General features: G+C 43.2%; 1 pseudogene; it reads left to right on the top strand.

The window, feature by feature from the left end:
- The first annotated feature begins 397 nt into the window (after positions 1-397).
- Positions 398-1,603, top strand: LOC138835155 (tubulin beta-2 chain-like; annotated as a pseudogene).
- Positions 1,604-14,364: the final 12,761 nt, after the last annotated feature.

The raw sequence follows: 14,364 nt of genomic DNA, 5'->3' as shown, positions 1-14,364 counted from the left end.
ATTGAAAACATTTCCTGAGGGCTAGGAAGGTGGCTCAGCAGTACAGTGCTTGCCTTGCATGCATGAGGCCCTGGGTTCGATTCCTCAGCACCATATAAGCAGGAAAAAAAAGCCAGAAGTGGTGCTGTGGCTTAAGTGGTAGAGCACTAGCCTTGAGCTGAAGAGCTGAGGGACAACGCCCAGGCCCAGAGTTCAGGCCCATGACTGGACCCAAAAAAAGAAAACATTTCCTTTATTTCACCAAAGTGTATCTAAAATAATAGCCAAAGTTGCTCAGAGGAGCCTATAGTCTTCACAATGCATATAGCACAGTCATTATTCCTGGAGTATGTGTCTCATCATGTCTTTGTGTCTGATAGGCCAGAACAGGGCAGGCAATAACTGGGCCAAGGGCCACTACACAGAGGGAGCCGCACTGGTGGAGTCAGTGTTGGAAGTGGTGAGCAGAAAGGTGTGGCTGTCTCCAGGGTTTCTAGCTGCACTACTCCCTGGGAGGTGGCACCAGGTCAGGCATGGGCACCCTGATTCTCAATAAGATCCCAGAGGAGTTCCCAGACAGCATCATGAACACCTTCAGTGTCATACCCTTGCCCAAGATGTTGGACACTGGCACCTTAGACTCAGTGAGATCGGAACCATTTGGCCAGAGTTTCAGACCAGACAACTTCATATTTGATATGTCATCATAGTCCATAGGAGATGGCTAACAGGCACCCCTCCTCCCTAACATCCAGACACTAGTTCCCAGTGCTGGGCTGAGCCTTTATCCACCTAACCCTTATCATCCTCACCTAACCCTACAACACCATCTTGTCTGTCCACCAGTTGGTGGAAAATGCAGATGAAACATTCTACATTGACAACGAGGCCCTGTATGACATCTGCTTTTGCACCCTGAAGCTGCCCATGCCCACCTATGGAGACCTGAACCACCTGGTGTTGGCTACCATGAGCAAGGTCACCATCTGCCTGTGCTTCCCTGCCCAGCTGAATGCAGACCTGAGCAAGCTGGCTGTGAACATGGTGTCCTTCCCCTGCCTGAACTTCTTCATGCCTGGCCTTGCACCCTGTCCAGCCATGCCAGCCAGCAGTACAATGCTCTTTCAGGGCCCAAGCTCACCCAGCAGATGTTTGACACCAAGAACACGATGGTAACCTGTGATCCCCACCATGGCTGCTACCTGATAGCGGCTGCCATCTTCTGAGGCCGCATGTCCATGAAGGAGGTGGATGAGCAGATGCTCAACTTGCAGAACAAATAAGCAGCTACTTTGCAGAATGGATCCCCAACAACGTGAAGACACTTGTGTGTGACATCCCCCCACATGGCCTCACGATGTTGGCCACATTCATTGGTAACAACACGGCCATCCAGGAACCCTTCAAGCACACCTCAGAGCAGTTCAGTGCCATGTTGCAGCACAAGGCATTCTTGCACTGGTATACAGGCAAGGGTATGTATGAGACGGAGTTCACTGAGGCTGAGAGCAACATCAACAACCCGGTGTCCAAGTACCAGCAATGCAAAGATGCCACTGCTGATAAACAGGGGGAATTTGAAGAAGTCTTGTGGAAGAAGAGGTTTAAGACTTCCCATTGCTAGCAGTGCAACAGGAATGCCAGAGCCCGCCTACGGCTTCTCAAATAAATGGTGCTTTCCTGAGCTACTGTTGTCCTGCAGTGGGACCTTGCTATGTATCATCATGCTCAGCCTTCTCTGTCAGGAACTCACTGACGGTGAATGTAAAAATGCAGATTTCTTTTAAATATGATTGTTTTAAAACCCTATTTGTATAAATAAAGAAGTATACATTTTATACCCTGAGCCCTTATTCTTCTTTAGAATCCTTTTTATTCTTTCAGTGTATTTGAAATATAAATTTGGCCAGAAGGATTTAATCTTAACAATATAGGACTGGTACTCAAGAGGAGTATTAAATTCATGGTTTTTCTGCTATTTTGAAGAGGAGGATGACAAGTGCCAATGTTGTTGTTTTTCCCCCTGGCCCAGTTTTATAGTTTTCAATCTCTCAAAAGCATGCAAGTAGCAAAAAAGCAGTTTGAAGAGAAAGAAAACTAGATCCAGATGCTACTTCTCCTTCAGACAACCACAGGTTCTTGTCTCATGTCCCATCAGAGGGATTTCAGTCACATTCCCCAGAAACAGTATCAGGAACACTGATCCCTGTGTTTAGAGTTCAATTGGCAATGAAGCAGCACTCACAGGATGAGTGCAAGTTCCTGGTTTCCAGGGTAGTTTCTCAAGGTGTCTGGAGCTTTAAGTACAGAAGTGACTCTAGCTGTTTGAGGGAGTGAGAGGCTGAGAAGCTGACCAGTCCCATAGTGTATCAAGAACTGCTTGACACAGTACTTCCAAGTCAAGGAGAGGAGGGGAGACATGGCCTGTCCCAATGACCCATTCTCACGTTCACTTTTCCAGCAGTCAAAGCTGTCTGAGGCCCACAGGGTGTTGTAAGGATATAAGGGATGGCTGGATCTAGCCTGTTGGGTATGTTTACTTTACGTGAGTGAAACAGAAATCTCAATTGCTTAGAACCTACAATAGCCAGGAAAAAGGTAAACACTTCTGTTTTCACTGGAGGCCAAATCAGTCACTGGTTCTTTTTGCCAGAATCTTTCATTCTTCTTTCAGTGAGGCTCCAGGCAGGTTGTCTGTGCCAAGCATTCCTCCATGGCCACCAATAACCTGTAAGAGCACCTTTTTCTTCAGAAACAGGGCTATGGGAATATGGCAAATTATAGAAAGCTCTAAGGAAAAGGTACTTCTGGGTGAGGTGCAAGTCCCTTGTTGCTAGTAAAGTTGGGAGATGGTAAGTTCCGTAAGTTTTCCTCTACCAGGCCTGAGGTTGGGGTCGGGTAGGGAGGGATGGGATAGAGGTCTTTAAGCCAAGCTGGTCTCACTCATTAGAAAGTAAAACTGTCCCAGAGAGTGATCTATGACTAGAAGCAGGTTTTGTGTCCTTGCCCCAGGGAGATCAAAGTGCAAATAGCTTCCATTGTGGGAGTCCTAGGGAGTAAGTGTTGACTCCCCTAGGACTCTAGTCCTAGAACTGACCAGGTTGGATGACCCCAAATCTTCTAAGGTTGCTGGGTCAGAACTGAAGGCAGGCCTGGCCAAGGCACTCTCATTCCTCAGTGGGTTAAGGATTGAGGCCAAGCTGTGATGGAGGCACCACCCATCCTATCTACCAGTGTTTGACTAAGAACATTTTTGTTTTTTCTTAAGTACTCATTTATGAGTCTTTTCATAAGTCTTTTCTGGTGGCTTTGGCTTATTTCTTTACACTTTTGAAGAAGTAGTTCTTGGTTCATAATTAATGACTCATGCCTCACTCCTTAGAAAACTCCTGTTGATAATTTTACCAGTAGACCCCCATGTATTTTTCAGGCATGACTTTTGTTTTCTCCTAGCCAGAGCTCTGCATTCATTGCCACACAAGCTAATGTGGAGGTGATTCCTATAGATAGGTGATTTTTTGTCCAATTGCTAAGTGTAGCATCTCCCTTATTCTCATGTACCTTAGTAATTGTATCAAATACTTAATAGAGTTCTTGACAAGTATGATAAACAAAGTTCAGAGGTGAAGATGCAGCTCAGTGGTAGAGTACATCCCTGGCAAACACATGACTCTCAGTTCAGTCCCCAGCACCAAAAGGAGGAAAGGCAACAAATGTTAGGCTCAGGAGAGGATACATTAGGACTCATAGAAAAGCAGCACCCAGATTGGCAATGAGGAGTTGTGAAATGAGGGAACATTGGTAGAATATTTGTAGGGGGGAAGAAGAAAGCCCCTTGATGTGTGTACCCTTTTAGAAAGCAGAGGTAGAAACAGGGAATTAACCTCTGGTAGTCAGCCTAGGCCGTGGAAGGAAGAAGCCATGACATTTATGTTACTCTAATGGGACCAGAGTGTATAGTGGCACCACCATACCAGGCCATGGCCTGACAAGAACAGACATTCTTGCATTGGAGAGGTGTCTTTTGACCACTTTGGCCATGTTAATGATATTTCCTTATGCTGTTTCCTTTTTCCTTCCAACTTGTCATACCTATAGCAGATCCTGTCCAGGAGACCCATTCTCTCTAATCTTATTCTCTAAAAGTCTCCTAGTTTATAGCTACACATATCCTAGACCAAAAAAGTAGGGGGTAGATACTCTGTCAGACATAGATTGAAACTGAAAGGTATCTTTAAAGTAGACTTTGACAAGGTTCTGGTATTGACAGTCTTGTGTTGATATGTGCTGTGATTGCAACCAGCTTCTGGTCTAATTCTGAGATGACAGTGGGAGAGAAATGGTGATAGGACATCATGGACCACTATGGTTTCAAACCCTTCACAGGTACATCTCCATTCATGGATGTGCTATCAGCCAACATACAGATGTCTGTTAAAGGGGTGATGGCTGGGAAAAGGAAATTTATTGGCCACAGATGAGACCAGCCTTTGGACAAGTGGTTGCATTTCAGTGTGAGGCAAAGAGTGCCTACCTATACAGAGATATTTTTCAGGAAGCAAGATGATTCACTCACATCTTCTTATCCACAAAATAATCTGAGAATAACTCTGGAATCCCAGAGGTGAGAGTCATGTGCTTTGCGTTTCTACACGACTGCTTTGCTTCATGGCTCTTTATGCTCTTCTGAAACCTCCTTCTGAGCTGGCCCACAATGTGCCCAGGAGGCAGGAATCAAAGGGGACTTGGAAGCTTGGCTGCTAATCACTCTGGTCACACTGACTTGGGGCTGTAGGCATGTGCTGGGCATCTGCTCTATTCTAATGGTATGGGCTCCAGTGGGAGCTTTGGTTCTTACCAGGAGAAGGTAACAGTGCCTCTGTTTTTGAGCCATCTCCCAGGTCAGGATGTCTTTATCTGCAAAGGCTTGAGCTTTGCCATATCTCTCATCATGACAGGTTTCTTTCTTTCTTTCTTTTTCTTTCTTTCTTTCTTTCTTTCTTTCTTTCTTTCTTTCTTTCTTTCTTTCTTTCTTTCTTTCTTTCTTTCTTTCTTTCTTTTTTCCTTCCTTCTTTCTTTTTCTTTATTTTGTTGGTCATGGGACTTGAACTCTAGGCCTAGGGGCTGTCTCTCTGTTCTTAAGCTCAAGTATAGCTCTCTATCACTTGAGCCACAGTGCCACTTCCAGTTTTCTGGTGGTTTCTTGGAGATAAGTGTCTCAAGGCCTATCCTTCCCAAGCTGGTTTTTTACTGGCATACTCAGATCTCTGCCTCCTGAGTAGCTAGGTTTATAGTCAAGGGCCACTGGCGCCCAGTTTGACAGGTTAATTATTTGCTAAACATAACAATGGCTGCATTCTGTCCTGGGAAAAGTTTCCCTATCATCCTACAACACTGATGGTCTTAGTGTTGTGGCAGAGCACACAGCAAGGGGGCTTTCTATGTATGCATATTGACTAATACCTGAAAAGGCAGCTTGCAAAGGCCAAGGAGATTGTTGTTGAAGAGATTGTTGTTCAAAAGCCCCTAGTGCTAGGAAGGCTCTGGAAATGCATACATCTCAACTTGCACTGGGCATTTCCAAATTTTAAGTTCTAGTGTTGTTTCTTTTCCTTTGTACACAGCTTGAGTAGGTTGTTCCAGACAAGGAAAGCTACCTACAGAAGGTCTGTGTGCTAGCTACACTCATACAGAACAAGCAGTTCAGGGCTTGATTTTTGGTACATTTTTAGACTGCAATCTCTTCACTGGTGAGGTTTTTTAATGTTTCCAAGATCATTTTAAATGATTTTTTGCCCTCTCACCATATCACATAGGTTTCTATCCTAAGCTAAATCAGCAACAACAATAACAAAAACAACAGACTGGACTCACTTGTAAAGTAGTTAAAAGTGCCACCTGCTGTTCAAACTGCAGAAATACCCATTTCTTGTAACCTTCAGAGAAACAAAGGCTTTCTTTTTATTATTATGATTATTATTGTGAAAATACCATACAGAGGGGTCTTTAAAATGCTTATAGTAGTCTGTACCCAAAGTGGTCCTTATCATTGGAACTTATGGTGACTTCCCGGTGATAAAAGAAGTCCTGAGTGCCCTGAAAACAGCCACTGCCAATGACAGCAGGTCTATCTCAGTGCACCCGGCAGCATCTTCTATTGTGGCCTGGACTTAATTTACTTCATAGACCATCTCACAGATGATAGAAAGAGAAAAGGCACCAAGATGGCAGATGCAATCAGGTTTGCAGAGCCAATGTGTTTGCATCGGGGTTGGGGTTAGTTTTCCAAGTACTAGAACTGAAGATCACAGCCCTGCATAGGCTTCAATGTCAGTCATTTAAGTCAGTTGACTCAATTAACTCATCTGCTCTATGAGTCTGACATTAATGACTGCTTATCAGAGGCCAACAACTGAAACCCAGCAAGTGCTCGGCATGTTGGCTAAGAGTGCTGTATAGATAATGTACAGCTGCATGGTACTTGTGCTGTACACTTCTCCTATGCTTCCCCGAATTCTAAATATTTCTAGTAGAGAGGAAAAAAGCTGAATCAGCTAATGAACACATCTTACATCTGTTGGGTTGTTTTAATAGTACTATGGTTTGATTGGACTCAAAGCCTCATACATGCTAGGCATGCATTCTACCACACCTCCTGCCCCCATCTTGCTTTAAGTATTTTAAGTAATTTTTGGGCTTTGCTCTTCCCTCACATACACCTCCCATAGAGCTGGGATTTCAGGAATGAACCACCTAGCCAGAATAATTTGTTGAGATAAGGTCTGCTTGCTAAAACTTTGCCTAGACTAGCCTTGGATCTCAGTCCCCCCCATCTCTGTTATTCCCCAAAATAACATACCTATGGTTTGAAATATTATAATCCCATTATTATTCTGAGTTCTCAGATGTGGTGCTAGAAGGCATTGCCTTCTTACTTGACTTGAAATTATAAACCTTCATCAGTGGACATAATTCTGCTCTAGACTATCAGAACCTCATATCAAAGTGTAGACACTGCTCATTGTTAAATCATAGTTCAGGATATGTTGCATGTCTTTAAGCCTCACTTTTTACACACACACACACACACACACACACACACACACATATGCACACACATACACACAAACACACACACATACCATTGTCTTCAGTGGTGACTTTGTACATCTTCTGTGAGACCACCTGAGTCCTCTCTTATGTATCTTAGAGCTTTTCTTACCAATCTTGCTGCTCTCCAGTCTTCTCCCTCCTCAGGTGTCCAGTCTCTGCCCTTGACAGTGGCTGAGGCTTGTAGTACTGGGATTAGAGAAAGAGAAAAGATAGATACAGATATTTAAGTAGAAACCTCATCTCATGCACTTTTAGGTGATTTTAGATGATTGTTTTCATCAGATCCTCACTCCTATTACTTCTCCCAGCCTCCCTATGCCATGTCCTTCTCCTAGATCCCACAGAAGGCTCAGCTGATATTATAGGAAACTGAAACATTGTGCTTCTGTGAAACCTGCATTGCTGCTGCTTTGAGTAAACGTATTTTTATCAGCGATAATTTTGCTTAATGGAATATGGGAGAATCAGAAAAAACTACTTATTTAAAGCAGTTTCACTTAACCTTTCTCTTACTCAGTTTATTTAAATTAACTTTATATGCCTATGAGGGACATTACACAAAACAATCTTTCTATGTATTGTATTTTTGCTTGTTTCTGTGGTATCATGACTCAAATTCCTTAAACTTTTTGAGGCAAAGATCTTCATTGTGGCAAATATTCAGAATGGAAGGAAAGGGAAGTGATAATGGAGATCAATTAACATCTTACATCATCCACTGTCCAGGGCTGCTATTTCCACTATTGGAATTGATGATACCCAGTTTGCAGATTCATTGTCATGAAATGGCCCTTACATCATTGATAAAACTGAGTATCTTGGGTTCCCTTTATAGCATTGGACTTTTGATGTCTGCATACTATGTGTCTGAAGGACCCAAGAGCAAGCTTATCTCCACAGAAGTGAGGTCTCCTCTCATGATAGAGTGAGATAATGTGCGGACTTTCCAAAGGAAGAGGCTATTACTCAGCACTCCTATATTACAGGATTTGGAGAGAGAACAAAACAAACCCGTAAACTGGCCCTAGAACTTGACCTCTTCCTACTCATTCCTTTCTTCAGATAATAAAGCTGAGTAAGCTGAGGAAGGAAGCACACTACCTCCTAATTCAAATTTTGTTGCCTGGTTTCCCCAGACAATTCCTACACCCTTCCATGAGGGTTTGACCTAATATCTGATCTTGTCAAGTGTCTTCTCAGAAGGAATTCTATTGAATAATAATATCTTCAAAAACTAACTTTGTGGAAAATCTTTCCTTCCCTTCCATATCTAAGACAGCCTTTAACTCAGTTCACAGATAATCCAGTGGGAACAAACACAAATTGAGTATGCTGCATTGTACACCTATTAATGTTTATGGGCTTTAATATTAAGTTTTAAAAGATAAGTATAAAAACCAGGAGCCTGCTGGTTCATGCCTGTAATCCTAGCTACTCAGGGGGCTGAAATCTGAGGATTGCAGTTTGAAGCCAGCTGAGACAAGAAAGTCCATGAGACTCTTATCTCCAATAAACTACTAAGAAAAAGCTGGAAGTGGTGTTGGGATTTAGTTGGTAGAACACTAGCCTTGAGCACAAAGAGGCTCAGAGACAGTGCACAGGCCCTATGTCAAGTCCAATGGCTAGCAAACACAACCGCATGTATACTTAACAAAACTGTACACATTTCCTCTTTAGGTCCATCATGATCTCCTACCACTAGCCACACTGCCGCTGGATTTTTGTAGTTCATGATCATACAGCTTTGTGGACTGGAGAGGTCTCTCCTGACAGGTCATTTCTACAAAGATTTGGTGGGTGGCTGTGTTTTAACAAACTGAGTTTCTGTTCAACTCATGTTTACAAATGAGTTTACACATCATCATTGCACCCTTCCTCTGAGCAGGGCTGCTGATGAATTTAGCATGGACCTCTGAAATAGAGACATAATTTCATTTGACATTATTATCATTCCAGGCAAAAATTGAAATTCCAGTTATAAAACAATGTATCAATCCTATTGAAATCCTGGTATTGATTTTCCTCAAAGACTTTGAAACCAGAATTTTTTTAAATCTTGAAAATGTAGTACAGAGGGGTTACAATTACACGAGCAAGGTAATGAGTACATTTCTTTTTTTGGGGGGTGGGGAGTCCGGTCATGGGCCTGAACTCTGGGCCTGGTCGCTGTCCCTCAGCTCTTCACCTCAAGGCTAGCGCTCAACCACTTGAGCCACAGCACCACTTCCAGCTTTTTATTTCTGCTTCTGTGGTGCTGAGGAATCAAACCCAGGGCCTCATGCATGCAAGGCAATCTCTGTACCACTGAGCCACCTTCCCAGCCCAAATGAGTACATTTCTTATCAAGCATTGTTCCCTCCTCCTTTGTTTCCCCTTACCATCCCTTCCCATCTCCCTCCCCATACCATGCCAGAGTTGAAAATTCATTTTTGACATAACGTCTTGTACATCTCATTGTTGCAATGGGTCCACCTGTATCCCTGTTTAAACAATTTGTTTTTTCCCTTCCCCTCCACAAATTATAGCAACATCAAATACAGTGAAAACAGGGATTATACTGAGGAGGAGGGACATAAAAAACCACAAAACAATCATCTTATAAATATGTTTAAAACAATAGCAAGAAAGAAAAAATATGAGTCCTTATCTTGGGATTCATTTCACCTAACATCAACTCCTCTGAACATTTCTGCTTGTCTCAGACATATACTAGTCATTGCAAATAAGGGAAACCATGGGACCTGTGTTTCTTTGGGCTTGAGATGAGAATTTTTTATGTATGTACAAATATATCATGGGAGAAGCATGGAATCATGGACAGTTTTTTTATTCTTATGTTTTCATGTACCACAGCTTTATTGTTAAACTCCATTGTGAGCTTTCGAATAATGCCTTGGGCCATCTCATTTAGAAACCTTAGATATTAGTGTGGCTTATTCTTTTAAAGGATCAATTCTTGCATAATGCAAAACATTACTTACCTTGGGGGCAATTGGCAAGGCTGAGATGAGGTAGGCCTCACCTAATGGACTACACCTCACACCAGTTGCTGGAATCTGCATCTGCAAGCCCTGTTCTCCTGTGTTCCTTACAAACCTCCCAACCTCCCTCCTTACAATATAATCTAGCTGGAAGCAGTGACTCACATCTGTAATTCTAGCTACTCAAAAGTCTGAGATACATCCAGAGGATTTGTGTTAATACCAGATCAATTAGAAAAGTCTGTTAAAATTGAGCCTCCAATGATTAGTACAAACAGGACTGAAAGTGTGATTCAAGTATTCAAGTGCCAGCCAACTAAGCAGAAGACCCTGAATTCAACTGTAGGACTTGCACAGGGGTGGGGGGGGGGAAGGGAGGGGGAGGGGAGATGCAGCACTATATTCCATCTTGATAGTATTCAGAGGATGAGGAACTAGTAGGAAGTGCCTCAATAGCTGTTGTCAGTCAAGCTCTGGCTTAGAACTCTGTATATGAAAAGTTTTAGTTATTCTTCAAAGGTCAGGCTCAAACTACCTATAAAGAGTCACTTTATATGTATGTAGGTATAAGTTTATGCTTTGATCTACTCTGTGAAATCAGAACAAGAGACTACCTCTGAAAACAGAATCAGCTGTATGGTGGGGAGGAAGAAGCAGATTCCCTATATAGTATAGCATCAACCTCCCTGGAACTACAAAGCCTATAAAACAAACTCCAGCACAGCATTGGTTGTGTTTTATGGCAAGTTCTTGTTCCCTGCAAAGGCCTCCCTCTCCCATGTCTGCTTTGCTCTCAAATTTCCTGTGGCAGTAGCATCCAACAACACATAATGGGATACAGGCATTGAGATGCTTGCTGATCTTTATTTCCAACCTTATGTCTTAAATTAGCTTATCTCCATGTCCATAAGTTAATTTAGTCCAGTTTATAAGACCTTAGAAAATACGTGTTTCCAATTCAATGTGTAAAGTCTCCTTGCAGGGGCAGGTTATATCGCTTAGTCAATAACCCTTCAGTCAGTACCAGACAATCTTAGTGCCAAGTTCACTCTGAATTTTCCCTTTTCTTGGATACAAGAACTCCCTAAAGTCAGTATGATCCTTGGGTCTTCAAAGAGAGAAAGTTGGAAATGCTATATGCAATAGTCAGAGTGGCCAAGAGCCACTGTAAATATGAAAGCCCTTCTGGCTATGTCACCTACAACTGGTGGTAGCAGCGACACCTGTGTAATATCCAGGCTGTAGGTAAGCCTTTACAACCTGCAGCAGGTAGATCCACAATCTACCTTTTCTGGGAGGAGGCTTTTTAAGAAATCTTAATTTTTATGATTTGCATAGTTTCTGCTTGGCAACTTCCAATCTAGAATAGATTTTTGTCATCTGCTCACATATGCAATGTTTTTACTTGTTCCCTGTGTACTTTTTTAACTTTAGAAACTTAGTGAATACTTTCATCCAGTTTAAGAAGCCTAATTTTGTAGCAGTAAAAGGCCCAGCCATTGGACTAGGAGCATCCACATGGCCTCTTTGTGATGTGGTTTGGACCAAGGAAAAGGCTTGGTTCCAAACACCTTGTACCCCCGTAGGACAGAATCCAGATGGCTGCTCTACTGATATCTTTCCCAAGGATATGAGAGGCACATCTGTGAGCACCTTGGTTAAAAACTTATTTTAGACAATGTCCTAAGAACCTGTGCTTTGGGTGTTGTTTCACTCAGGGTATCTTGTGTGTTCTCTGGGGACATTTCATCAAACCCACTTGGTTCATGTAGTGCTGTAATACTTCCAAGGAGAAGGCCTTTCCTCCCATGAGGAGCCTCCAGATTTACCTAAATCACACTGATACCCAGTTTTCAATCAAGAATTTTCTTTTACTTCACTTTAAAAGCTGCCCTTTTAAAGTGGCAGTGGGAGGCCATGCACTAGTGGCTCACACACTAGCCTTTTGGGAGGCTGATACCAGAATTGAAGTTTGAAGCCATTGTAGGCAGAGAAACCCAAGAGATTCTTATTTCAATTAGCCTGGAAAAAGCCACTAGGGATCAGTGGCTGGAATGGTAGAGTGCCAGCTTTGAACAAAAAAGAGCTAGGTTAAGAGCCATAGGCCCTGAGTTCAAGTCCTATTATACACAATATCCCCCGCACCCGTACCCACACACCTTCCCCAACAAACACACAAAAGCAATTAGGGAGCAAACTTGCACAAATACAAGAAGCAGGGAGAGGGGTTCAGTATAATTTTGTGGTTCATTTTTTCACTATTTAAATTGGTCCATTCATGATGAGAGATTGTGTTTGTGTTTTCTCAATTACATATACCTTGTTCCTTAGTTCTAGAGACAGACTGAGAGTGTTGGCAGAGAGGAGAATCCACAAAGATTGAATTCTGTTGAAGAGAGGGACTGGATGTCAGATTGGATAGGGGACAAGTGCAACTCCTCCAGCTCCACCACTGAGTGTCCCATAGTTTGACCTGGCCAATTGGCATGATGCTGTCTTTGTACCCATCAGTGCAGGAAGACAATTGTGTCATGGAAAATGACTGTAGCTGAGGGAGTTGCGGAAGGAACTGACAGCCCACAGCTGAAGTAACAGGATCTCCCTTTGGGGTTCACAGCTAAGTTTACTTCCTCATGTAGAAATATCCAGTATCCAAGGGTATCACTTCCTTGGGGAGCCTACAATGAGGGGAGATAGTACAATTTCAGGCAATCTTGGGAGCAATTAGAGTACAATGAAGAAGAAAATGTGTGTCTCCTCTCTGAAATTCCAGAGGGTAAGAGTAACTGAGGAGAGGAAGCTGTCAGTCACTGCTGAGTTGGTAGGGTTGAGAAGGAAGGCACATTGGAGCTGGGAGTCACATGTGTAATCCTAACTATTTAAGATGCTGAGATTTGGATGATCATTATTCAGGACCAGCCCAAGCCAAAAACTGGGTGACATCTCCTCTTAAGCTATCAATTAATATCAACTTCACTACAACAGGAAGCTTAAAATAGGTGAGTCCAGGCCCAGGCATGTACCTGGATAGGAAGCAAGACCATAACTAAAAAATGACCAGCACAAAATAGGAATATAGCTCACCTACCTAGCAAGTACAATACTCTGAGTTCTAACACGAGTACCATGAACAAGGTTAAGCATGGTGACCTCGGTGCCCCAGTGTGATTCACTGAGATGGCTGCAGCATCTGTTGCTCTGTAGGCTCCTGCCAAAGAGGAACAGTCCATCGACATCCCTCAATCTATGCTTACCAAGACAGCAAATGCTGAGCAGAACCCCTCACAATGGCCAAGGATGGAGGTTTAGTTGGAACTTTGGCCCCTCAAAGGAGAGGAGAGCAACGATCTGCAGGACCAGATGGACTCCTGAGTGAGAGAAGGGCAGAAGGAGGCAATGTTGAGGTTGGTACGGGGTTTGTGTTTAATGACTACTATGGCTTCAGTGGAAATGTTCTGACTTTGATTAACATGTTTTATGACATGTGAATCAAGGGAGAGCTAGGGCAGTGAGGGAAACACACTTGTGTAAATTTTCCATAGGTTGAAACTTACTCTAAAGTCTAAGTTGTTTTTGAAAACTGAAATGTGGAGAAGTTGATAAAAGAGCACAGCTGCCCAGTACTGGCACTGTTCTCTGTAGATTTACCTGCCCTATCCATCCCTCTACTGGTGGGTACTTGTCCTCAGGGTGCCTCATACCCCATCCCAGTGTGCTGCTCAATCCAGAACAGCTGCTGTTGGGCAGGGAGGATCAGGAAGCCCTGATGCACTCATGTGCCAACAGTGCCTCCTTCCCTTGGAGGCACAACACAATCCAGAGCTCTGCAGCACCCTATCATTGCTATGAATTGGAGTCTCCAACATTTGGGCTTTGCCTGCATTATTCCCCCACACCTCCAGACCAGCCTTTTGGGGACTTCTGAGACCTGGAGGATAAGAAAGGGAGGCCTGGAGGCAGCATCTCTTCCCATTGGAGCACTGAGTTTGCCACAAGGACCTAACAGGCTGAGAATCTTGGGAATGAAAAATGCAGGGTGGCTAAACTTTGATACTCTCTGCTAACATGTCAGGCATTTACTGACATTTATATTCTAGCCCTCTGTGTCCACCAAACCATGGCCATTTGGGGTGTGTGTGTATGTCTGATAAGTCAGAAAGTGATTGCTAGCAAACAAGAATGACCAGTGCTAATGGGTTCATATGGTTGACTGTACTGGCCCTTTATGAGAGATCTCTGGTAGATCTGAATGTGATGTTGCAGTTGACAATTCTTTCCATCAACCCATCCC

Source organism: Dipodomys merriami, unplaced genomic scaffold, assembly GCF_024711535.1.
Source record: "Dipodomys merriami isolate MVZ:Mamm:240054 unplaced genomic scaffold, mDipMer1.0.p SCAF_23, whole genome shotgun sequence".
NCBI lineage: Eukaryota > Metazoa > Chordata > Mammalia > Rodentia > Heteromyidae > Dipodomys > Dipodomys merriami.
The sequence above is the reverse complement of the archived record's forward strand: the minus strand, read 5'-3'. Positions and strand labels throughout refer to the sequence as shown.